Source organism: Salvelinus fontinalis, chromosome 11 (genome assembly GCF_029448725.1).
Source record: "Salvelinus fontinalis isolate EN_2023a chromosome 11, ASM2944872v1, whole genome shotgun sequence".
In the NCBI taxonomy this organism is placed as follows: Eukaryota; Metazoa; Chordata; class Actinopteri; order Salmoniformes; family Salmonidae; genus Salvelinus; species Salvelinus fontinalis.
The window spans coordinates 45764997-45790960 of NC_074675.1; the positions used below are offsets into that span (position 1 = coordinate 45764997).

Here is a 25964-nt window from a genome sequence, read left to right on the forward strand (position 1 = left end):
CTACTGTACCCACTCAAACACCCAAACGGGAGACAAATATCAAACGCCAATCACATCAACTGTTACTGGCCATTTCCCATTACTTTGTGTGGGAGTGCGTTTATGAGAGAGCGCTGAAAGATGTTGTTTGGTGTGTTTGTTTTACAGATTAGGCCTGCTCCCTTTGAAAAGAAACCAGACATCTTATCAGGCTGCTTCCACAGACTCACAAATCATCACTCCATCTAAATGGGAGTCTTCAACAGGAGGGAGGGAAGTGGAGGGGGAAGTGGAGGGGGGGTATGAGAGAGAGAGGAAATAGCTTGATAACAGGGAGACAGAGGGGAGGAAGAGGGAGATGGCCAGAAGGAATTAGAAGTGAGGGAACATGGGGGATGAAATAGAGAATGTGCTTGACTGCGCCTGAATCCAGACCCTCTTATCCAGTGGCGGTCGGTGCAGTTTAAGATGAGGGAGAACAATCATTTATTTTCATGAGCATGGACTTATTTCTATTAGAGCATATTGGATATTACAGCATATTCCATTCACCCAGCTCACTGTAACATCGATAGGTTTAGATTACTACATGATACTAGAATTTTCCCTAAACCCTCTATTTTGTTGCCTAGTGAAGTCGTGTTTTCTGACTTGAACCTCCCTGTCTCTGTGTCCATCTCTGCACGCTCAACCCAACACCCCACGGTTTACCACACCATCATGAGGTTGCTACAACTTAGCCTACGATTGAAAGTTTACAACGTAGATGCACAGGTTGAGAGAAAAATGTGAGTAATCAAAGTGACAAACAGTGACACATTAAATAGCCACCTTGCACACTTTTCAATCAAATGTATTTACAAAGCCCTTTTTTATATCAGCAGATGTCACAACGTTATTGTACAGAAACCCAGACTAAAACTCCAAATGGCAAGCAATGCACATGTAGAAGCGCGGTGGCTAGGAGAAACTCTCCAGAAAGGCAGGAATCTAGGAAAAAACCTAGAGTTCCCAGGCTTTGCCTGTATCTAGCTGATCTATGGTGGAATCATTAGTCCAAACAGTTACAAATTAGAATTTCTATTAGACAAATTCAGGCATGTTTATCTACGTTTTTTTCTGTTTGCTTCTATTTAGGAAACTTTTTTCAGCGGAATCGGCGTAATGAATACACCCCTGATCACATGCACACACGGTCCACTTTCAAAGCAGCCACATACAAACAACATGATCACTTTGCTCACTGTATAATTCCTTCTCGCATCTGGTATATGCTAATTGCATGCAAATAAAGGTTGCTTCGCTACCACACCAACGGAAGACTTCTGTGAGAGCTCGATTTTAGGCCCGAACTCGACCCAAAACCAACGAGGAAGTCTGTTGCAGTGTTGGGATGGGTTGTATGAAACCAATCAGTACGTCAACCAAAGCTCTTAATCGTGCCAGCCCGTTCTATTCAGTTTGACTCGCCATAAGTTCAGCGTCTGAACTGTGCATTATTCATGTCCACTTAACGGCACAAATATGTTTATTCAGGAACATTGTCCTCTAATAACAATGGTTCTATTAGACCTATTTACAGGGGCCAGGCTTCTGGAGCAGTGAGCTGATGACTGTCCTGCCTCATGGCCTACTATATGTGTGTTTGTGTCTGTCTGGACAGCCAAGGTGAGGATACAATCATTGAGAAGGTATTTTCTCATCCTTCTCCTCTCAAAGACGTTGTCTCACCCGAACCCAGTGCAACACATTCTGGAAATGGACTGAAAGAGCAATGCATGATGGGGATAACAGGGACAACATGGGAACCTCAGGTAGCATTAGGGCAAGGGTTTATCCCTTTGCTGTCAAATGTCCTTCTCGCTCCCATGCCCCATCTCCTATCGATCCCTCCTCCACTTACCCATCTATCCATTCCTCACTCCCTGTCGTGCCCTCTTCAGTACTTCCCTCTCCTCCCCTTTCCCTTTTCACTCCCTCTTTCTCTCCCTCGTCCTCCCAGTTACACATTTCCTGACCACCTCTCACCTATATATTCCTGTCCATCCCTCTCTCTCTCCCTCTCCTATATGTGACCTATACATGGTTTTTATGTTGCTCTCTGGGAGGAGAGGAAGAGGAAGAGAGAGAGAAGAGAGATCCGGTCTTAACATTGAAGCTGTCTGTTAATTAGGACCTAATTCTATATGGAACTCAGTAAGGCAGCAATTAATATAGATGGGATCACATAGTATCCTCCTCGAAGAGCCTGCAGTTCCTTTCCTGAGGATGGCTCACCTCTCACAGTTCTGGGTGACTTTAACCTCCCCATGTCTACCTTTGACTCATTCCTCTCTGCCTCCTTCTTTCCACTCCTCTCCTCTTTTGACCTCACCCTCTCACCTTCCCCCCCTACTCACAAGGCAGGCAATACGCTTGACCTCATCTTTACTAGATGCTGTTCTTCCACAAACCTCATTGCAACTCCCCTCCAAGTCTCCGACCACTACCTTGTATCCTTTTCCCTCTCGCTCTCATCCAACACTTCCCACACTGCCCCTACTCGGATAGTATCGCGCCGTCCCAACCTCCGCTCTCTCTCCCCCGCTACTCTCTCCTCTTCCATCCTATCATCTCTTCCCTCTGCCCAAACCTTCTCCAACCTATCTCCTGATTCTGCCTCCTCAACCCTCCTCTCCTCCCTTTCTGCATCCTTTGACTCTCTATGTCCCCTATCCTCCAGGCCGGCTCGGTCCTCCCCTCCCGCTCCGTGGCTCGACGACTCATTGCGAGCTCACAGAACAGGGCTCCGGGCAGCCGAGCGAAAATGGAGGAAAACTCGCCTCCCTGCGGACCTGGCATCCTTTCACTCCCTCCTCTCTACATTTTCCTCTTCTGTCTCTGCTGCTAAAGCCACTTTCTACCACTCTAAATTCCAAGCATCTGCCTCTAACCCTAGGAAGCTCTTTGCCACCTTCTCCTCCCTCCTGAATCCTCCTCCCCCTCCCCCCCCCTCCTCCCTCTCTGCAGACGACTTCGTCAACCATTTTGAAAAGAAGGTCGACGACATCCGATCCTCGTTCGCTAAGTCAAACGACACCGCTGGTTCTGCTCACACTGCCCTACCCTGTGCTTTGACCTCTTTCTCCCCTCTCTCTCCAGATGAAATCTCGCGTCTTGTGACGGCCGGCCGCCCAACAACCTGCCCGCTTGACCCTATCCCCTCCTCTCTTCTCCAGACCATTTCCGGAGACCTTCTACCTTACCTCACCTCGCTCATCAACTCATCCTTGACCGCTGGCTACGTCCCTTCCGTCTTCAAGAGAGCGAGAGTTGCACCCCTTCTGAAAAAACCTACACTCGATCCCTCCGATGTCAACAACTACAGACCAGTATCCCTTCTTTCTTTTCTCTCCAAAACTCTTGAACGTGCCGTCCTTGGCCAGCTCTCCTGCTATCTCTCTCAGAATGACCTTCTTGATCCAAATCAGTCAGGTTTCAAGACTAGTCACTCAACTGAGACTGCTCTTCTCTGTATCACGGAGGCGCTCCGCACTGCTAAAGCTAACTCTCTCTCCTCTGCTCTCATCCTTCTAGACCTATCGGCTGCCTTCGATACTGTGAACCATCAGATCCTCCTCTCCACCCTCTCCGAGTTGGGCATCTCCGGCGCGGCCCACGCTTGGATTGCGTCCTACCTGACAGGTCGCTCCTACCAGGTGGCGTGGCGAGAATCTGTCTCCTCACCACGCGCTCTCACCACTGGTGTCCCCCAGGGCTCTGTTTTAGGCCCTCTCCTATTCTCGCTATACACCAAGTCACTTGGCTCTGTCATAACCTCACATGGTCTCTCCTATCATTGCTATGCAGACGACACACAATTAATCTTCTCCTTTCCCCCTTCTGATGACCAGGTGGCGAATCGCATCTCTGCATGTCTGGCAGACATATCAGTGTGGATGACGGATCACCACCTCAAGCTGAACCTCGGCAAGACGGAGCTGCTCTTCCTCCCGGGGAAGGACTGTCCGTTCCATGATCTCGCCATCACGGTTGACAACTCCATTGTGTCCTCCTCCCAGAGCGCTAAGAACCTTGGCGTGATCCTGGACAACACCCTGTCGTTCTCCACCAACATCAAGGCGGTGGCCCGTTCCTGTAGGTTCATGCTCTACAACATCCGCAGAGTACGACCCTGCCTCACACAGGAAGCGGCGCAGGTCCTAATCCAGGCACTTGTCATCTCCCGTCTGGATTACTGCAACTCGCTGCTGGCTGGGCTCCCTGCCTGTGCCATTAAACCCCTACAACTCATCCAGAACGCCGCAGCCCGTCGGGTGTTCAACCTTCCCAAGTTCTCTCACGTCACCCCGCTCCTCCGCTCTCTCCACTGGCTTCCAGTTGAAGCTCGCATCCGCTACAAGACCATGGTGCTTGCCTACGGAGCTGTGAGGGGAACGGCACCTCAGTACCTTCAGGCTCTGATCAGGCCCTACACCCAAACAAGGGCACTGCGTTCATCCACCTCTGGCCTGCTCGCCTCCCTACCACTGAGGAAGTACAGTTCCCGCTCAGCCCAGTCAAAACTGTTCGCTGCTCTGGCACCCCAATGGTGGAACAAACTCCCTCACGACGCCAGGACAGCGGAGTCAATCACCACCTTCCGGAGACACCTGAAACCCCACCTCTTCAAGGAATACCTAGGATAAAGCAATCCTTCTGCCCCCCCCCCCCCCCCCCCCCCCCCCCCTTAAAAGATCTGATGCACTATTGTAAAGTGGCTGTTCCACTGGATGTCATAAAGTGAATGCACCAATTTGTAAGTCGCTCTGGATAAGAGCGTCTGCTAAATGACTTAAATGTAAAATGTAAATGACTAGTATGTATGAGCATGACTAGTATGTATTAGCATGACTAGTATGTATGAGCATGACTAGTATGTATGAGCATGACTAGTATGTATTAGCATGACTAGTATGTATTAGCATGACTAGTATGTATGAGCATGACTAGTATGTATTAGCATGACTAGTATGTATGAGCATGACTAGTATGTATGAGCATGACTAGTATGTATGAGCATGACTAGTATGTATTAGCATGACTAGTATGTATTAGCATGACTAGTATGTATGAGCATGACTAGTATGTATTAGCATGACTAGTATGTATTAGCATGACTAGTATGTATTAGCATGACTAGTATGTATTAGCATGACTAGTATGTATTAGCATGACTAGTATGTATTAGCATGACTAGTATGTATTAGCATGACTAGTATGTATTAGCATGACTAATATGTATTAGCATGACTAGTATGTATTAGCATGACTAGTATGTATTAGCATGACTAGTATGTATTAGCATGACTAGTATGTATTAGCATGACTAGTATGTATTAGCATGACTAGTATGTATTAGCATGACTAGTATGTATTAGCATGACTAGTATGTATTAGCATGACTAGTATGTATTAGCATGACTAGTATGTATTAGCATGACTAGTATGTATTAGCATGACTAGTATGTATGAGCATGCTCTCCAAATAAGACATGTCTTTACATCACTAGTGTACTGGCTCATTGGCAAAGCAATACAATCCGACGCAATTCATTCCGAGGCGCTGTCTTGTGTTGAATGGCATCACTCTCAATGTCAACATTTTATCTCGAGCTGAAATCAACAAGGATAGGACGGTGCTCCTATTTCCCTCTCCCCTCAAAAAACGACGGATGAATTTCGAGTTTCTTTGGCAGACAAAAGTAGGTACCCACAATGCAACTGAACGAGGTCAGGAGCGGATGGACGTATTATTCACGGTTTAGGGTAAGGGAAGAGGAGGGAAGAGGAGAAGAGGAGAGACAGACCATCGTTACTGGAGAGGTGAAGTTTCCAACCCTGCATTATTCCTGCTCTGTAATTAGGGGAGATTAAGGAGGAGTGCAGATCCCCGAAGAGCCGACACCGGACCCAATGCTGCTGCAATTAGCAAGCCAAATAAAAGTTTCCCTTACTGCTACTTTTATATGACGCTTTTCCTAAATAATGCCCTATTTCTTCTAAAATAAGTGGAAACTTAAATAAAAATGTTACTGTTATTGGATTTTCTACATTGCAGGACTCATTTTTATTTTTGTAAACGTAAGTTTGATTGCTTAATTTGGTCGTCAGTAAACACAGCACTGATCTGTATTGTCAAAGAGCTCTAATTGTGTTTCATTGGTACACAGAACGTTTCCCCCAGGATTTAGGCTTGTTGAGGTGGATTTCTGAGAAGTTCATTTAGGCTTTCTTGTGTCTCCTTCAACAGTGGGGTCTTCCTATGTTTACCAGATGACCAGATGAAGCATTCAAAGAAAACAACACCCTCCCAACAACCAAACATTGGGAGGTTCAATAAAGCTGTGGGTTGTTTTGCTCTCTCTGGTACTGGTGGTCTTGAATTTCTGCAAGACATCATGAAAACAGCTGATTATCAAGGTGTTTTGGGGTCCAATGTTCAACTGAGTGTCCACAAACTCTCTATTGAAGGATGTGGGTCTTCCAGAAGGACAACGACCCCAAACACGCATCAAAAGCAGACTGGAATGGTTCAACAAGCAATGCTGGAATGTTCTGGAGTGGCCAGCGAAGAGACAAGATGTGAATCACAGCCATTACCTACGGCGAGAGCTGAAAACAGCAGTTGGTACCTCTCAAACGTTGAAGAATTAGAGCAGTTTACTGCTGAAGAGTGGGCCAAACTGCCAGTAGAGGTGCAGCAAGCACATTGATGGCTACAAGAAACATTTCTTAGCAGTCATCTTGGCCAAAGGTGTTGCAACCAAGTACTAGCTCTTGGGTGCCAATCATTTTGTCCATTCCAATTGTCTTTATTTGACTAAATGTTTTTTTTTACTGAAGTTTACAAAAATAAAATCGGTTTTGCAACGTTGAAAATCTAATAAGGTGTGGAGATCAAAAGTTATATATATATTTTTTTACTTATTTGAGAACAAAAAGGGAATTATTTCGGAAAAGTGCGGGGGAGGATGTAGTGCAGTCAGTGTCTACATTTATTTTATTTAACCTTTATTTAACTAGGAAAGTCAGTTAAGAACAAATTCGTATTTTACAATGACGGCCTACCCCAGCCAATCCCTAACGACGCTGGGCCAATTGTGGGACTCCCAATCACGGCCGGTTGTGATACAGCCTGGAATCAAACCAGGGTCTATAGTGACGCCTCTAGCACTGAGATGCAGTGCTTTAGACCGATGTGCCACTCGGGAGCCCTGTGGTATTCCTCTTTTCTCTATGTTTCTCTTTGCTTCTCTTCCTCTTGCTTTCTGTTTCTGGTTTCTATCTCTCTTTCTTTCTCTTTCCCTCCCTCCCCTCCTCTTCCATCATCCTCATCATTCTGGCTCTGAGGACAGTTCCCTTGCAGTTCAGATGGTGCTATAGCTGTGCTGTAGCATGTACGCGCACCTGTGACCCAGACTCAAACCAGCCATGTGTGTGGCCATGTTCCCTGCTGTGAGTCCACGTCTGTCCAGATCCATCAGTGTGTGTGTGTGTGTGTGTGTGTGTGTGTGTGTGTGTGTGTGTGTGTGTGTGTGTGAGTGTGAGTGTGAGTGTGAGTGTGAGTGTGAGTGTGAGTGTGAGTGTGAGTGTGAGTGTGTGTGTGTGTGTGTGTGTGTGTGTGAGAAACCATGAGGTGGGTAACAGGTGTTAGGGCCACCTGGCTGGGCAGAAGTGGAGGTAGAGGTGGTGGGTGGAGACAGGGTGATGATTGGTGCTATATCGAACCTGTCGGCTCCACTCTATTCCAACACACATACTCCCTTGGACCAGGCTAGCTTACTGTAGCAGTCCATGGAAACCTCTAACCCTTAATGTAGCAGTCCATGGAAAACCCTATCCCTTAATGTAGCAGTCCATGGAAAACCCTATCCCTTAATGTAGCAGTCCATGGAAAACCCTATCCCTTAATGTAGCAGTCCATGGAAAACCCTATCCCTTAATGTAGCAGTCTATGGAAAACCCTATCCCTTAATGTAGCAGTCCATGGAAAACCCTATCCCTTAATGTAGCAGTCCATGGAAAACCCTATCCCTTACTGTAGCAGTCCATGGAAAACCCTAACCCTTAATGTAGCAGTCCATGGAAAACCCTAACCCTTACTGTAGCAGTCCATGGAAAACCCTAACCCTTAATGTAGCAGTCCATGGAAAACCCTAACCCTTAATGTAGCAGTCCATGGAAAACCCTAACCCTTAATGTAGCAGTCCATGTGTAACAGTAGAACTTTACGTCGTCCCCTCGCCCCGACACGGGCGCGAACCTGGGACCTTCTGCACACATCAACAACGGTCGCCCACGAAGCATCGTTACCCATCGCTCCACAAAGGCCGCGGCCCTTGCAGAGCTTGTAGGTTTCAGAGCAGTGACGTAACTGATTGAAATGCTACTAGCGCGTACCCGCTAACTAGCTAGCCATTTCACATCCGTTACACTCACCCCCCTTTCAACCTCCTCCTTTTCCGCAGCAACCAGTGATCCGGGTCAACAGCATCAATGTAACAGTTTAACTTTACGGCGTCCCCTCGCCCCGACACGAGCGCGAACCAGGGACCCTCTGCACACATCAACAACAGTCACCCACGAAGCATCGTTACCCATCGCTCCACAAAGGCCACAGCCCTTGCAGAGCAAGGTGCAACCCTACTTGTAGGTTTCAGAGCAAGTGACGTAACTGATTGAAATGCTACTAGCGCGTACCCGCTAACTAGCTAGCCATTTCACATCCGTTACACATGGAAAACCCTAACCCTTAATGTAGCAGTCCATGGATACCCCTATCCCTTACTGTAGCAGTCCATGGAAAACCCTATCCCTTAATGTAGCAGTCCATGGATACCCCTATCCCTAACTGTAGCAGTCCATGGAAAACCCTATCCCTTACTGTAGCAGTCCATGGAAAACCCTAACCCTTAATGTAGCAGTCCATGGAAAACCCCATCCCTTACTGTAGCAGTCCATGGAAACCCCTGTCCCTTAATGTAGCAGTCCATGGAAAACCCTGTCCCTTAATGTAGCAGTCCATGGAAAACCCTAACCCTTAATGTAGCAGTCCATGGAAAACCCCAACCCTTACTGTAGCAGTCCATGGAAAACCCTGTCCCTTAATGTAGCAGTCCATGGAAAACCCTGTCCCTTACTGTAGCAGTCCATGGAAAACCCTGTCCCTTAATGTAGCAGTCCATGGAAAACCCTATCCCTTAATGTAGCAGTCCATGGAAAACCCTATCCCTTAATGTAGCAGTCCATGGATACCCCTATCCCTTACTGTAGCAGTCCATGGAAAACCCTATCCCTTAATGTAGCAGTCCATGGAAAACCCTATCCCTTAATGTAGCAGTCCATGGAAAACCCTATCCCTTAATGTAGCAGTCCATGGAAAACCCTAACCCTTAATGTAACAGTCCATGGAAAACCCTAACCCTTACTGTAGCAGTCCATGAGAGGACATGGAATGTGAGTGGGTGTGAGTGTGTTATAGTGTGTGTCTGTATGTGTGTTTTGTAGTGTGTGTTGTTATAGTGTGCGTTGTAGCGTGCGTTATAGCGTGCGTTATAGTGTGCAGTGTACTGTGCGTTATAGTGTGCGGTGTAGTGTGCGTTGTAGTGTGCGTTATACTGTGCGTTGTCGTAGTGTGTTGTAATGTGTGATATAGTGATATAGTGTGATATAGTGTGTTATAGTGTGTTATTATGTTATAGTGTGTTATTGTGTTATATTGTGATATAGTATATTATAGTGTGTTGTAGTGTGATATAGTGTATGTTATAGTGTGCTATAGTGTGTTATAGTGTGATATAGTGTGTTAGTGTGTTATTGTGTTATTGTGTGATATAGTGTGATATAGTGTGTCAGTGTGTTATAGTGTGTGTTATAGTGTGTGTTATAGTGTGTGTTATAGTGTGTGTTATAGTGTGTTTCATAGTGTGTTATAGTGTGCTATTGTGTTATAGTGTGTTATAGTGTGTTATAGTGTGTTATAGTGTGTTATAGTGTGTTATAGTGATATAGTGTGTTATAGTGTGTGATAGTGATATAGTGTGTTATAGTGTGTGATAGTGATATAGTGTGTTATAGTGTGAAAAAGCGTGTTATAGTGTGTGTTATAGTGTTATAGTGTCTTATAGTGTGTTATAGGGTGTTATAGTGTGTTATAGTTTGTGTTATAGTGTGGTATAGTGTGTTATAGTGTTGTAGTGTTTTATAGTGTGTTATTGTGTTATAGTGTGTTATAGTGTGATATAGTGTGTTATAGTGTGATAGTGTGTTATAGTGTGTTATAGTGTGTTATAGTGTGTTATAACGTGTCTTATAGTGTGTTATAGTGTTATAGTGTTATAGTGTGTTATAGTGTGTTATAGTGTGTTATAGTGTTGTTGTAGTGTTTTATAGTGTGTTATTGTGTTATAGTGTGTTATTGTGTTATAGTGTTATAGTGTGTTTTATATTGTGTTTTATAGTGTGTTATAGTGTTATAGTGTGTTATAGTGTGTTATAGTGTTAGAGTGTTTTATAGTGTGATATAGTGTGTGTTGTAGTGTGTTATAGTGTGTTATAGTGTGTATAACACTATAGTGTTATAGTGTGTTATAGTGTGTGTTATAGTGTGTTATAGTGTGATATAGTGTGTTATAGTGTTATTGTGTTTTAGTGTGTTATAGTGTGTTATAGCGTGATATAGTGTGTTACAGTGTGTTATAGTGTGTTATTTTGTGGTATAGTGTTATTGTGTTATAGTGTGATATAGTGTGTTAGTGTGTGTTAAAGTGTGTTATAGTGTGTATAACACTATAGTGTTATAGTGTGTTATAGTGTGTGTTATAGTGTGATATAGTGTGTTTTATAGTGTGTTATAGTGTGTTATAGTGTGTTATAGCGTGATATAGTGTGTGTTATAGTGTGGTATAGTGTGTTATTGTGTTATAGTGTGTTAGTGTGTGTTAAAGTGTGTTATAGTGTGATATATTGTGTCATAGTGTGATATAGTGTGTTATAGTGTGATATAGTGTGCTGTAGTGTTATAGTGTGTTATAGTGTGATATAGTGTGTTGTAGTGTTATAGTGTGTTATTGTGTTATAGTGTGGTATAGTGTTATAGTGTGATGTAGTGTGTTGTAGTGTTATAGTGTGTTGTAGTGTGTTATTGTGTTATAGTGTGTTATAGTGTGTTATAGTGTGATATAGTGTGATATAGTGTGTTGTAGTGTTATAGTGTGTTATAGTGTGTTATAGTGTTAGAGTGTTTTATAGTGTGATATAGTGTGTGTTGTAGTGTGTTATAGTGTGTTATAGTGTGTATAACACTATAGTGTTATAGTGTGTTATAGTGTGTGTTATAGTGTGTTATAGTGTGATATAGTGTGTTATAGTGTTATTGTGTTTTAGTGTGTTATAGTGTGTTATAGCGTGATATAGTGTGTTACAGTGTGTTATAGTGTGTTATTTTGTGGTATAGTGTTATTGTGTTATAGTGTGATATAGTGTGTTAGTGTGTGTTAAAGTGTGTTATAGTGTGTATAACACTATAGTGTTATAGTGTGTTATAGTGTGTGTTATAGTGTGATATAGTGTGTTTTATAGTGTGTTATAGTGTGTTATAGTGTGTTATAGCGTGATATAGTGTGTGTTATAGTGTGGTATAGTGTGTTATTGTGTTATAGTGTGTTAGTGTGTGTTAAAGTGTGTTATAGTGTGATATATTGTGTCATAGTGTGATATAGTGTGTTATAGTGTGATATAGTGTGCTGTAGTGTTATAGTGTGTTATAGTGTGATATAGTGTGTTGTAGTGTTATAGTGTGTTATTGTGTTATAGTGTGGTATAGTGTTATAGTGTGATGTAGTGTGTTGTAGTGTTATAGTGTGTTGTAGTGTGTTATTGTGTTATAGTGTGTTATAGTGTGTTATAGTGTGATATAGTGTGATATAGTGTGTTGTAGTGTTATAGTGTGTTGTAGTGTTATAGTGTGTTATTGTGTTATAGTGTGTTATGGTGTGTTATAGTGTGATGTAGTGTGTTGTAGTGTGTTGTAGTGTGATGTAGTGTGATGTAGTGTGTTATAGTGTGATGTAGTGTGTTATAGTGTGTGATGTAGTGTGTTATAGTGTTATAGTGTGTTATAATGTGTTATAGTGTGTTATAGTGTGTTGTAGTGTGATATAGTGTGATATAATGTGTGTTATAGTGTGTTATAGTGTGTTATAGTGTGTTATAATGTGTTATAGTGTGTTATAGTGTGTTGTAGTGTGTTGTAGTGTGTTGTAGTGTGTTGTAGTGTGATATAGTGTGTGTTATAGTGTGTTATAGTGTGTTATAGTGTGTTATAGTGTGTTATAGTGTGTTATAGTGTGTTGTAGTGTTATAGTGTGTTATTGTGTTATAGTGTGTTATAGTGTGTTATAGTGTGTTATAGTGTGTTGTAGTGTTATAGTGTGTTGTAGTGTTATAGTGTGTTATTGTGTTATAGTGTGTTACGGTGTGTTATAGTGTGATGTAGTGTGATGTAGTGTGATGTAGTGTGATGTAGTGTGATGTATTGTGTTGTAGTGTGTTGTAGTGTGATGTAGTGTGTTAGTGTGATGTAGTGTGTTATAGTGTGTGATGTAGTGTGTTATAGTGTTATATAGTGTTATAATGTGTTATAGTGTGTTATAGTGTGTTATAGTGTGTTGTAGTGTGATATAGTGTGTGTTATAGTGTGTTATAGTGTGTTATAATGTGTTATAGTGTGTTGTAGTGTGTTGTAGTGTGTTGTAGTGTGTTGTAGTGTGTTGTAGTGTGATATAGTGTGATATAGTGTGTGTTATAGTGTGTTATAGTGTGTTATAGTGTGTTATAGTGTGTTATAGTGTGTTATAGTGTGTTATAGTGTGTTGTAGTGTTATAGTGTGTTGTAGTGTTATAGTGTGTTATAGTGTGTTGTAGTGTGTTGTAGTGTGTTGTAGTGTGTTGTAGTGTGGTATAGTGTGTTAGTGTGTTTGTGTTATAGTGTGTTTGTGTTATATAGTGTTATATAGTGTGTTATATCGTGTTACATAGTGTTAGAGTGTGATATAGTGTGTTATAGTGTGTTATAGTGTGATATAGTATTATAGTGTGATACACCAGGGCCTGTTTGACTCTAATCTGATACCAGTGGCTCATCATGGGATGATGACATGACTACACTGATTCCTCCACAGACCGCACTGCACAGATCACACAGACCGCACAGATCGCACAGATCGCACAGAGCGCACAGACCGCACAGATCGCACAGACCGCACAGATCGCACAGACCGCACAGAGCGCACAGACCGCACAGATCGCACAGACCGCACAGACCACACAGATCACACAGACCGCACAGATCGCACAGACCGCACAGACCACACAGATCGCACAGACCGCACAGATCGCACAGATCGTAGACCACACAGATCACACAGACCGCACAGATCACACAGACCGCACAGATCACACAGATCACACAGACCGCACAGATCACACAGATCACACAGATCGCACAGACCGCACAGACCACACTAGACAAATACTAGGTCCTTATTACCTCAGCACACTCCTCCCGACAAGGTCTGTTACCAGATGGATGTGACGGGCTGTGGTGTAGATCGTAACGCCATGAAGATTATTCAATGACATAGGGAGATGAAGAGGGCCACTGCTCTGTCCAAGGAGAGCATGCGTGGCAGGACAAAACAGAACCTGAAAGGGCATTCATATGTTTGATTTTCAGCTGTCAATTAGTGAGGCATCGGCACGTGGTTGGTTATGTCTTATGGTATGTATGTGTGAAGTTGTAGGGGAAACGTCCACATCCACAGGTGTACACGCACACAATCCCTCTCTATTGTATTGTACCTGTATAGATTCAGCACAAAGGATGAGTAAATAATAAAAATGTTCCTGTTAGGAATATTCTTAAACTGCTGACGGTGTGTGAACAGGAATGACTGTCTCCACACACACTGTTGTTCAACAGTTATGCAGGGAGGTGATGACAACCATTATTTTAAGGAACCGGATAGGTCTCCTGGCCCACACTGTGGCCCGTGTGTGTGCCAGTGTCTGTGTATGTGTGTGACTTAATGTGTGTATGTCTGTGTCTGTGTGTGTGTATGTGTATGTGTGTGCCTTAATGTGTGCCTTAATGTGTGCATGTCTGTGTCTGTGTGTGTGTGTGTATGTGTGCGTGCGCGTGCATGTATGTGTCCGTGTGTGTGACGTAATGTGTGTGTGTGTGTGTGTGTGTGTATCTGTGTGTGAATGTGTCCGTGTGTGTGTGTGACTTAATGTGTGTGTGTATCTGTGTGTGAATGTGTGTATGTGTATGTGTGGGTGACTTAATGTGTGTGTGTCTGTGTGTGTGTGTGCGCGTGTGTGTGTGTCTGTGTGTGTGCGCGTGTGTGCACCTGCATGTATGTGTCCGTGTGTCTGTGTGTGTGTGACTTAATGTGTGTGTGTATGTGTGTGTGTCTGTGTGTGTGTGTGTGTGTGTGTGTATGTGTGCGTGACTTAATGTGTGTGTGTGTGTGTGTGTGTGTATGTCTGTGTGTGTGTGTGTGTGTGTGTGTGTATGTGTGTGTGTGTGTGTACGTGTGCGTGACTTATTGTGTGTGTATATGTCTGTGTCCGTGTGTCTGTGTGTGTGTGACTTAATGTGTGTGTGTATGTGTGTGTGTCTGTGTGTGTGTGTGTGTGTGTGTGTGTATGTGTGCGTGACTTAATGTGTGTGTGTGTGTATGTCTGTGTGTGTGTGTGTGTGTGTGTGTGTGTGTGTGTGTGTGTGTGTGTGTGTGTCTGTGTGTGTGTGTGTGACTTAATGTGTGTATGTGTGCGTGACTTAATGTGTGTGTATATGTCTCTGTGTGTGTGTGTGTGTGTGTGTGACTTAATGTGTGTATGTGTTAGTGGTAGAGTCATATTGAAATCCGTACCTTTATCTCAGTATGAGAACTAGAGAGCATCAGCCAAGCCTAAGGGCCAGCTCCTCATATCAAACACTATCAACACGATCAACCGTCACTGTGTCTCCCTAGAGACACAACAATCACTAATCAACCTTTCAGCTAAACTAATAGAAAACAAAATTACAAGAAAAGCCAATGCACTGGATGATTTCAATAATGTAGTGTCTTCATGGCCAAGGTACTGGATGAAGAGGGAAAGGATTTTGTGCTTTTCTTTTGTTTTCTGGAAGAGGGGGAGAAGGAAGAGAAAGGGAAAAATAGCTATTTAGGGGAATGTAAGATGTCTGTACCGTATATATTTGGATGCAATATTACTAATCATCATACAACATGATTTACAGAAAAAGAAAGCACTGCAGGCTCCTCCTGTTCCTGACAGACATTAATACCAGTCCCGAGCAAGGCTCAGGCTTTCAGAGCCTTGAGGGACACCGTCCTTTTCTTGTTCTCCCAGGGATATAGACTTTGTTGCAGTGTACACTTCACATAGCCACTCGCAGGATAGCGACAGGCCATGTTTCAAAACGTATAACACATTCAGTAAGAGAGGACTCGGAAGAACACGGTAGGCAGGGCTAAGAAAGCGTCAGGCTCCAGCTCCATTGGGAGAGAGGATGCTTTTGTGCGGCCTGGCACGGCCCCAAGCGGAGTCTGACAAACATATAAATCCACTCCCCGTAAAACCGCCTAAATCTGGTACGAGAGGAAGACTGCTCTAGCCAGATGAATATTTTACAGAGTAGAATACATGCTGAAACAGGGTCTTGTTCATTTGGAAGAAAACTTTTTAAAAGGATTAAAACAGGCAGGTACCCCTTGACCGTGTCCAATAACAGTGCAGATTTGTCTGTTTCTGAAACATAACATGTGCCTTCCTGATGTGCCTTCCTCAAGCTAACGACCATGTCAGCTCTCAGAATGGACCACTATATGCCCAGTAAACAAACACACTGCCTGCCTGCCTGCCTGCCTGCCACCACAAAAAAACACCAAAACAAGGTAAAGATACATCTAGATGGACTATGATGGTGACGGTGTGAGTGTGTTATGATTCAGTCCTTTAGAGAGTTATTTGGAGGTTATAAATGATGGGCTATCCACTACAGGTGATGCCGTAAGTGTTATTCTTCTCACTATATTATCGCTCCCCGAGGATTGTGGGTAGTGATCTGGCCACCTGGGAAATATTAGAGGTCCATTCAGACCTCTTCATTCATTTTGGGCCCATTATTCTCAATAAAAGTCAGGTCTGGCTCCACCACCGCGTGTCATTAAAAGGGTCCACTGAAAGGGGGGACCATGGAATGGAAAGGGGAAAGGGGAATAGATGGACTGGACGTGTCTTTTTAGAATGAGGCCCAGGAGAAATAAGCTCTGCCTACACATGGATGTGAATGTGTGTGTGCGAGCAAGAGAGATGGAGTATGTGTGTGTGTGTGTGTGTGTGTGTGTGTGTGTGTGTGTGTGTGTGTGTGTGTGTGTGTGTGTGTGTGTGTGTGTGTGTGTGTGTGTGTGTGTGTGTGTGTGTGTGTGTGTGTGTGTGTGTGTGTGTTCCTGGCGCGGGTTAGCTAAAGTGCCCTTATTGTATTGGGGAACATAAAGTCACCATGAAGTTGGCTAGCTAAAGTGCCCTTATTGCATTGGGGAACATAAAGTCACCATGAAGTTGGCTGGCTAAAGTGCCCTTATTGCATTGGGGAACATAAAGTCACCATGAAGTTGGCTGGCTAAAGTGCCCTTATTGCATTGGAGAACATAAAGTCACCATGAAGTTGGCTAGCTAAAGTGCCCTTATTACAGTGGGGAACATAAAGTATCCATAGAGTTGGCTAGAAGAGAACACACAAAAAATGACTCAATGCCCCATGATGCATTGGAGGACTTAACGTTTAGCTTAAAGCGGGGCCAATGATCATCTTAACCCAGATGATACCAAAGGACGACCAAAACATCCTGTAGGCTAAGCTACTAAAATCACACAGCTAATAAATATAGCCACTTCCATTCATCCGACGAAGACGTAACTATCTGAGGTTATTGTGCCTGTGAGGCTGCATTAGAAAGTGAACAGGGGTTAATGGAGGATTGTTTGATGTTGTGCTCGTGGGTGATAATCTTCTCATGTTCCCTTGGCCCAAATTCAGAGAATCAGAGCAGCAGTCCTTTGACAACACGCCCTGCCCCTACAGGCCTGGGCCTTCACACAACAACCCCAACCTCCAACACAGATTGCAATTATCATCAACTCCAACCTCCAACACTAAGATCTGTGTTTTAGCCTCTGGCCACCAGTGATGCTGAATGATGGGGAATTTCTCGGGAGAGAGAAAGGGGGGGGGGGGGGGAGGAAGTAGGGTGATAGAAATGGGGGGAAGGAAGTAGGGTGATAGAAAGGGGAAGGAAGTAGGATGATAGAAAGGGGGGAAGGAAGTAGGGTGATAGAAAGGGGAAGGAAGTAGGGTGATAGAAAGGGGGGGAAGGAAGTAGGATGATAGAAAGGGGGGGAAGGAAGTAGGGTGATAGAAAGGGGGGGAAGGAAGTACGGTGATAGAAAGGGGAAGGAAGTAGGATGATAGAAAGGGGGGGAAGGAAGTAGGGTGATAGAAAGGGGAAGGAAGTAGGGTGATAGAAAGGGGGGGAAGGAAGTAGGATGATAGAAAGGGGGGGAAGGAAGTAGGATGATAGAAAGGGGGGGAAGGAAGTAGGGTGATAGAAAGGGGGGGAAGGAAGTAGGATGATAGAAAGGGGGGGAAGGAAGTAGGGTGATAGAAAGGGGAAGGAAGTAGGGTGATAGAAAGGGGGGGAAGGAAGTAGGGTGATAGAAAGGGGGGGAAGGAAGTAGGGTGATAGAAAGGGGGGGAAGGAAGTAGGGTGATAGAAAGGGGGGGAAGGAAGTAGGGTGATAGAAAGGGGAAGGAAGTAGGGTGATAGAAAGGGGAAGGAAGTAGGGTGATAGAAAGGGGGGGAAGGAAGTAGGGTGATAGAAAGGGGAAGGAAGTAGGGTGATAGAAAGGGGAAGGAAGTAGGGTGATAGAAAGGGGAAGGAAGTAGGGTGATAGAAAGGGGGGGAAGGAAGTAGGATGATAGAAAGGGGGGGAAGGAAGTAGGGTGATAGAAAGGGGGGGAAGGAAGTAGGATGATAGAAAGGGGGGGAAGGAAGTAGGGTGATAGAAAGGGGGGGAAGTAGGGTGATAGAAAGGGGGGGAAGGAAGTACGGTGATAGAAAGGGGAAGGAAGTAGGGTGATAGAAAGGGGAAGGAAGTAGGGTGATAGAAAGGGGAAGGAAGTAGGGTGATAGAAAGGGGGGGAAGGAAGTAGGGTGATAGAAAGGGGAAGGAAGTAGGGTGATAGAAAGGGGGGGAAGGAAGTAGGGTGATAGAAAGGGGAAGGAAGTAGGGTGATAGAAAGGGGGGGAAGGAAGTAGGGTGATAGAAAGGGGAAGGAAGTAGGGTGATAGAAAGGGGGGGAAGGAAGTAGGGTGATAGAAAGGGGGGGAAGGAAGTAGGGTGATAGAAAGGGGGAGGGAGTAGGGTGATAGAAAGGGGGGGAAGGAAGTAGGGTGATAGAAAGGGGAAGGAAGTAGGGTGATAGAAAGGGGGGGAAGGAAGTAGGGTGATAGAAAGGGGAAGGAAGTAGGGTGATAGAAAGGGGAAGGAAGTAGGGTGATAGAAAGGGGAAGGAAGTAGGGTGATAGAAAGGGGGGGAAGGAAGTAGGGTGATAGAAAGGGGGGGAAGGAAGTAGGGTGATAGAAAGGGGGGGAAGGAAGTAGGATGATAGAAAGGGGGGGAAGGAAGTAGGGTGATAGAAAGGGGGGGAAGGAAGTAGGGTGATAGAAAGGGGAAGGAAGTAGGGTGATAGAAAGGGGAAGGAAGTAGGGTGATAGAAAGGGGGGGAAGGAAGTAGGGTGATAGAAAGGGGAAGGAAGTAGGGTGATAGAAAGGGGGGGAAGGAAGTAGGGTGATAGAAAGGGGGGGAAGGAAGTAGGGTGATAGAAAGGGGGGGAAGGAAGTAGGGTGATAGAAAGGGGGAGGGAGTAGGGTGATAGAAAGGGGGGGAAGGAAGTAGGGTGATAGAAAGGGGGGGAAGGAAGTAGGGTGATAGAAAGGGGGGGAAGGAAGTAGGGTGATAGAAAGGGGGGGAAGGAAGTAGGGTGATAGAAAGGGGAAGGAAGTAGGGTGATAGAAATGGGGGGAAGGAAGTAGGGTGATAGAAAGGGGAAGGAAGTAGGGTGATAGAAAGGGGGGGAAGGAAGTAGGGTGATAGAAAGGGGAAGGAAGTAGGGTGATAGAAAGGGGAAGGAAGTAGGGTGATAGAAAGGGGAAGGAAGTAGGGTGATAGAAAGGGGAAGGAAGTAGGGTGATAGAAAGGGGAAGGAAGTAGGGTGATAGAAAGGGGGGGAAGGAAGTAGGGTGATAGAAAGGGGAAGGAAGTAGGGTGATAGAAAGGGGAAGGAAGTAGGGTGATAGAAAGGGGAAGGAAGTAGGATGATAGAAAGGGGGGGAAGGAAGTAGGGTGATAGAAAGGGGAAGGAAGTAGGGTGATAGAAAGGGGGGGAAGGAAGTAGGGTGATAGAAAGGGGGGGAAGGAAGTAGGATGATAGAAAGGGGGGGAAGGAAGTAGGGTGATAGAAAGGGGGGGAAGGAAGTAGGGTGATAGAAAGGGGGGGAAGGAAGTAGGGTGATAGAAAGGGGAAGGAAGTAGGGTGATAGAAAGGGGAAGGAAGTAGGGTGATAGAAAGGGGAAGGAAGTAGGGTGATAGAAAGGGGGGAAGGAAGTAGGGTGATAGAAAGGGGGGAAGGAAGTAGGGTGATAGAAAGGGGGGGAAGGAAGTAGGGTGATAGAAAGGGGGGGAAGGAAGTAGGGTGATAGAAAGGGGAAGGAAGTAGGGTGATAGAAAGGGGGAGGGAAAGGGGGGGGAAGGAAGTAGGGTGATAGAAAGGGGAAGGAAGTAGGGTGATAGAAAGGGGGGGAAGGAAGTAGGGTGATAGAAAGGGGAAGGAAGTAGGGTGATAGAAAGGGGGGGAAGTAGGGTGATAGAAAGGGGAAGGAAGTAGGGTGATAGAAAGGGGGGGAAGGAAGTAGGGTGATAGAAAGGGGGGGAAGTAGGGTGATAGAAAGGGGGGGAAGGAAGTAGGGTGATAGAAAGGGGGGGAAGTAGGGTGATAGAAAGGGGGGGAAGTAGGGTGATAGAAAGGGGGGGAAGGAAGTAGGGTGATAGAAAGGGGGGGAAGTAGGGTGATAGAAAGGGGAAGGAAGTAGGGTGATAGAAAGGGGAAGGAAGTAGGGTGATAGAAAGGGGAAGGAAGTAGGGTGATAGAAAGGGGAAGGAAGTAGGGTGATAGAAAGGGGAAGGAAGTAGGGTGATAGAAAGGGGAAGGAAGTAGGGTGATAGAAAGGGGGAGGGAGTAGGGTGATAGAAAGGGGGAGGGAGTAGGGTGATAGAAAGGGGGGGAAGGAAGTAGGGTGATAGAAAGGGGAAGGAAGGAAGTAGGGTGATAGAAAGGGGAAGGAAGTAGGGTGATAGAAAGGGGGGGAAGGAAGTAGGGTGATAGAAAGGGGAAGGAAGTAGGGTGATAGAAAGGGGAAGGAAGTAGGGTGATAGAAAGGGGGGGAAGGAAGTAGGGTGATAGAAAGGGGGGGAAGGAAGTAGGGTGATAGAAAGGGGGGGAAGGAAGTAGGGTGATAGAAAGGGGAAGGAAGTAGGGTGATAGAAAGGGGAAGGAAGTAGGGTGATAGAAAGGGGGGGAAGGAAGTAGGGTGATAGAAAGGGGAAGGAAGTAGGGTGATAGAAAGGGGAAGGAAGTAGGGTGATAGAAAGGGGAAGGAAGTAGGATGATAGAAAGGGGGGGAAGGAAGTAGGGTGATAGAAAGGGGGGGAAGGAAGTAGGGTGATAGAAAGGGGAAGGAAGTAGGGTGATAGAAAGGGGAAGGAAGTAGGATGATAGAAAGGGGAAGGAAGTAGGGTGATAGAAAGGGGGGGAAGGAAGTAGGGTGATAGAAAGGGGGGGAAGTAGGGTGATAGAAAGGGGAAGGAAGTAGGGTGATAGAAAGGGGAAGGAAGTAGGGTGATAGAAAGGGGAAGGAAGTAGGGTGATAGAAAGGGGAAGGAAGTAGGGTGATAGAAAGGGGAAGGAAGTAGGGTGATAGAAAGGGGAAGGAAGTAGGGTGATAGAAAGGGGAAGGAAGTAGGGTGATAGAAAGGGGGAAGGAAGTAGGGTGATAGAAAGGGGGAAGGAAGTAGGGTGATAGAAAGGGGGGAAGGAAGTAGGGTGATAGAAAGGGGGGGAAGGAAGTAGGGTGATAGAAAGGGGAAGGAAGTAGGGTGATAGAAAGGGGGGAAGGAAGTAGGGTGATAGAAAGGGGAAGGAAGTAGGGTGATAGAAAGGGGAAGGAAGTAGGGTGATAGAAAGGGGGGGAAGGAAGTAGGGTGATAGAAAGGGGGGAAGGAAGTAGGGTGATAGAAAGGGGAAGGAAGTAGGGTGATAGAAAGGGGAAGGAAGTAGGGTGATAGAAAGGGGAAGGAAGTAGGGTGATAGAAAGGGGAAGGAAGTAGGGTGATAGAAAGGGGAAGGAAGTAGGGTGATAGAAAGGGGAAGGAAGTAGGATGATAGAAAGGGGGGAAGGAAGTAGGGTGATAGAAAGGGGGGGAAGGAAGTAGGGTGATAGAAAGGGGAAGGAAGTAGGGTGATAGAAAGGGGGAAGGAAGTAGGATGATAGAAAGGGGGGAAGGAAGTAGGGTGATAGAAAGGGGGGGAAGGAAGTAGGGTGATAGAAAGGGGAAGGAAGTAGGGTGATAGAAAGGGGGGGAAGGAAGTAGGGTGATAGAAAGGGGAAGGAAGTAGGGTGATAGAAGAGGGGAAGGAAGTAGGGTGATAGAAAGGGGGGAAGGAAGTAGGGTGATAGAAAGGGGGGGAAGGAAGTAGGGTGATAGAAAGGGGAAGGAAGTAGGGTGATAGAAAGGGGGGGAAGGAAGTAGGGTGATAGAAAGGGGGGGAAGGAAGTAGGGTGATAGAAAGGGGGGAAGGAAGTAGGGTGATAGAAAGGGGGGAAGGAAGTAGGGTGATAGAAAGGGGGGAAGGAAGTAGGGTGATAGAAAGGGGGGGAAGGAAGTAGGGTGATAGAAAGGGGGGGAAGGAAGTAGGGTGATAGAAAGGGGGGGAAGGAAGTAGGGTGATAGAAAGGGGAAGGAAGTAGGGTGATAGAAAGGGGAAGGAAGTAGGGTGATAGAAATGGGGGGAAGGAAGTAGGGTGATAGAAAGGGGAAGGAAGTAGGGTGATAGAAAGGGGGGGAAGGAAGTAGGGTGATAGAAAGGGGAAGGAAGTAGGGTGATAGAAAGGGGAAGGAAGTAGGGTGATAGAAAGGGGAAGGAAGTAGGGTGATAGAAAGGGGAAGGAAGTAGGGTGATAGAAAGGGGGGGAAGGAAGTAGGGTGATAGAAAGGGGAAGGAAGTAGGGTGATAGAAAGGGGAAGGAAGTAGGGTGATAGAAAGGGGGGGAAGGAAGTAGGGTGATAGAAAGGGGAAGGAAGTAGGGTGATAGAAAGGGGAAGGAAGTAGGATGATAGAAAGGGGGGGAAGGAAGTAGGGTGATAGAAAGGGGAAGGAAGTAGGGTGATAGAAAGGGGGGGAAGGAAGTAGGGTGATAGAAAGGGGGGGAAGGATGTAGGATGATAGAAAGGGGGGGAAGGAAGTAGGGTGATAGAAAGGGGAAGGAAGTAGGGTGATAGAAAGGGGAAGGAAGTAGGGTGATAGAAAGGGGAAGGAAGTAGGGTGATAGAAAGGGGGAGGGAAAGGGGGGGGAAGGAAGTAGGGTGATAGAAAGGGGAAGGAAGTAGGGTGATAGAAAGGGGGGGAAGGAAGTAGGGTGATAGAAAGGGGAAGGAAGTAGGGTGATAGAAAGGGGGGGAAGTAGGGTGATAGAAAGGGGAAGGAAGTATGGTGATAGAAAGGGGGGGAAGGAAGTAGGGTGATAGAAAGGGGGGGAAGTAGGGTGATAGAAAGGGGGGGAAGGAAGTAGGGTGATAGAAAGGGGGGGAAGTAGGGTGATAGAAAGGGGGGGAAGGAAGTAGGGTGATAGAAAGGGGGGGAAGGAAGTAGGGTGATAGAAAGGGGGGGAAGTAGGGTGATAGAAAGGGGAAGGAAGTAGGGTGATAGAAAGGGGAAGGAAGTAGGGTGATAGAAAGGGGAAGGAAGTAGGGTGATAGAAAGGGGAAGGAAGTAGGGTGATAGAAAGGGGAAGGAAGTAGGGTGATAGAAAGGGGGAGGGAGTAGGGTGATAGAAAGGGGGAGGGAGTAGGGTGATAGAAAGGGGGGGAAGGAAGTAGGGTGATAGAAAGGGGGGGAAGGAAGTAGGGTGATAGAAAGGGGGGGAAGGAAGTAGGGTGATAGAAAGGGGAAGGAAGTAGGGTGATAGAAAGGGGAAGGAAGTAGGGTGATAGAAAGGGGAAGGAAGTAGGGTGATAGAAAGGGGAAGGAAGTAGGGTGATAGAAAGGGGGGGAAGGAAGTAGGGTGATAGAAAGGGGGGGAAGGAAGTAGGGTGATAGAAAGGGGAAGGAAGTAGGGTGATAGAAAGGGGAAGGAAGTAGGGTGATAGAAAGGGGGGGAAGGAAGTAGGGTGATAGAAAGGGGAAGGAAGTAGGGTGATAGAAAGGGGAAGGAAGTAGGGTGATAGAAAGGGGGAAGGAAGTAGGGATGATAGAAAGGGGGGGAAGGAAGTAGGGTGATAGAAAGGGGAAGGAAGTAGGGTGATAGAAAGGGGAAGGAAGTAGGGTGATAGAAAGGGGGGGAAGGAAGTAGGGTGATAGAAAGGGGGGGAAGGAAGTAGGGTGATAGAAAGGGGAAGGAAGTAGGGTGATAGAAAGGGGGGGAAGGAAGTAGGGTGATAGAAAGGGGGGGAAGGAAGTAGGGTGATAGAAAGGGGGGGAAGGAAGTAGGGTGATAGAAAGGGGAAGGAAGTAGGGTGATAGAAAGGGGAAGGAAGTAGGATGATAGAAAGGGGGGGAAGGAAGTAGGGTGATAGAAAGGGGGGGAAGGAAGTAGGGTGATAGAAAGGGGGGGAAGGAAGTAGGGTGATAGAAAGGGGAAGGAAGTAGGGTGATAGAAAGGGGGAAGGAAGTAGGGTGATAGAAAGGGGGGAAGGAAGTAGGGTGATAGAAAGGGGGGGAAGGAAGTAGGGTGATAGAAAGGGGAAGGAAGTAGGGTGATAGAAAGGGGGGGAAGGAAGTAGGGTGATAGAAAGGGGGGGAAGGAAGTAGGGTGATAGAAAGGGGGGGAAGGAAGTAGGGTGATAGAAAGGGGGGGAAGGAAGTAGGGTGATAGAAAGGGGAAGGAAGTAGGATGATAGAAAGGGGGGGAAGGAAGTAGGGTGATAGAAAGGGGGGGAAGGAAGTAGGGTGATAGAAAGGGGAAGGAAGTAGGGTGATAGAAAGGGGGGAGGAAGTAGGGTGATAGAAAGGGGAAGGAAGTAGGGTGATAGAAAGGGGGGGAAGGAAGTAGGGTGATAGAAAGGGGGGAGGAAGTAGGGTGATAGAAAGGGGGGGAAGGAAGTAGGGTGATAGAAAGGGGGGGAAGGAAGTAGGGTGATAGAAAGGGGAAGGAAGTAGGGTGATAGAAAGGGGAAGGAAGTAGGATGATAGAAAGGGGGGGAAGGAAGTAGGGTGATAGAAAGGGGGGGAAGGAAGTAGGGTGATAGAAAGGGGGGGAAGGAAGTAGGGTGATAGAAAGGGGAAGGAAGTAGGGTGATAGAAAGGGGAAGGAAGTAGGGTGATAGAAAGGGGGGGAAGGAAGTAGGGTGATAGAAAGGGGGGGAAGGAAGTAGGGTGATAGAAAGGGGAAGGAAGTAGGGTGATAGAAAGGGGGGGAAGGAAGTAGGGTGATAGAAAGGGGGGGAAGGAAGTAGGGTGATAGAAAGGGGGGGAAGGAAGTAGGGTGATAGAAAGGGGGGGAAGGAAGTAGGGTGATAGAAAGGGGAAGGAAGTAGGATGATAGAAAGGGGGGGAAGGAAGTAGGGTGATAGAAAGGGGGGGAAGGAAGTAGGGTGATAGAAAGGGGAAGGAAGTAGGGTGATAGAAAGGGGGGGAAGTAGGGTGATAGAAAGGGGAAGGAAGTAGGGTGATAGAAAGGGGGGGAAGGAAGTAGGGTGATAGAAAGGGGGGGAAGTAGGGTGATAGAAAGGGGGGGAAGGAAGTAGGGTGATAGAAAGGGGGGAAGTAGGGTGATAGAAAGGGGGGGAAGGAAGTAGGGTGATAGAAAGGGGGGGAAGGAAGTAGGGTGATAGAAAGGGGGGGAAGGAAGTAGGGTGATAGAAAGGGGGGGAAGGAAGTAGGGTGATAGAAAGGGGGGGAAGTAGGGTGATAGAAAGGGGGGGAAGGAAGTAGGGTGATAGAAAGGGGAAGGAAGTAGGGTGATAGAAAGGGGAAGGAAGTAGGATGATAGAAAGGGGGGGAAGGAAGTAGGGTGATAGAAAGGGGGGGAAGGAAGTAGGGTGATAGAAAGGGGGGGAAGGAAGTAGGGTGATAGAAAGGGGAAGGAAGTAGGGTGATAGAAAGGGGGGAAGGAAGTAGGGTGATAGAAAGGGGAAGGAAGTAGGGTGATAGAAAGGGGGAAGGAAGTAGGGTGATAGAAAGGGGGAAGGAAGTAGGGTGATAGAAAGGGGGGGAAGGAAGTAGGGTGATAGAAAGGGGGAAGGGAGTAGGGTGATAGAAAGGGGGGGAAGGAAGTAGGGTGATAGAAAGGGGGAAGGAAGTAGGGTGATAGAAAGGGGAAGGAAGTAGGGTGATAGAAAGGGGAAGGAAGTAGGGTGATAGAAAGGGGAAGGAAGTAGGGTGATAGAAAGGGGAAGGAAGTAGGGTGATAGAAAGGGGAAGGAAGTAGGGTGATAGAAAGGGGGGGAAGGAAGTAGGGTGATAGAAAGGGGAAGGAAGTAGGGTGATAGAAAGGGGGGGAAGGAAGTAGGGTGATAGAAAGGGGAAGGA

At 46.2% G+C, this 25964-nt stretch overlaps 1 protein-coding gene across 15 annotated transcripts in view; it reads right to left on the minus strand.

Moving 5' to 3' along the window:
• LOC129865839 (neurexin-2-like) overlaps positions 1-25964 on the minus strand; it is a 1012026-nt gene that overhangs the window by 101875 nt on the left and 884187 nt on the right. The window lies entirely within an intron of this gene.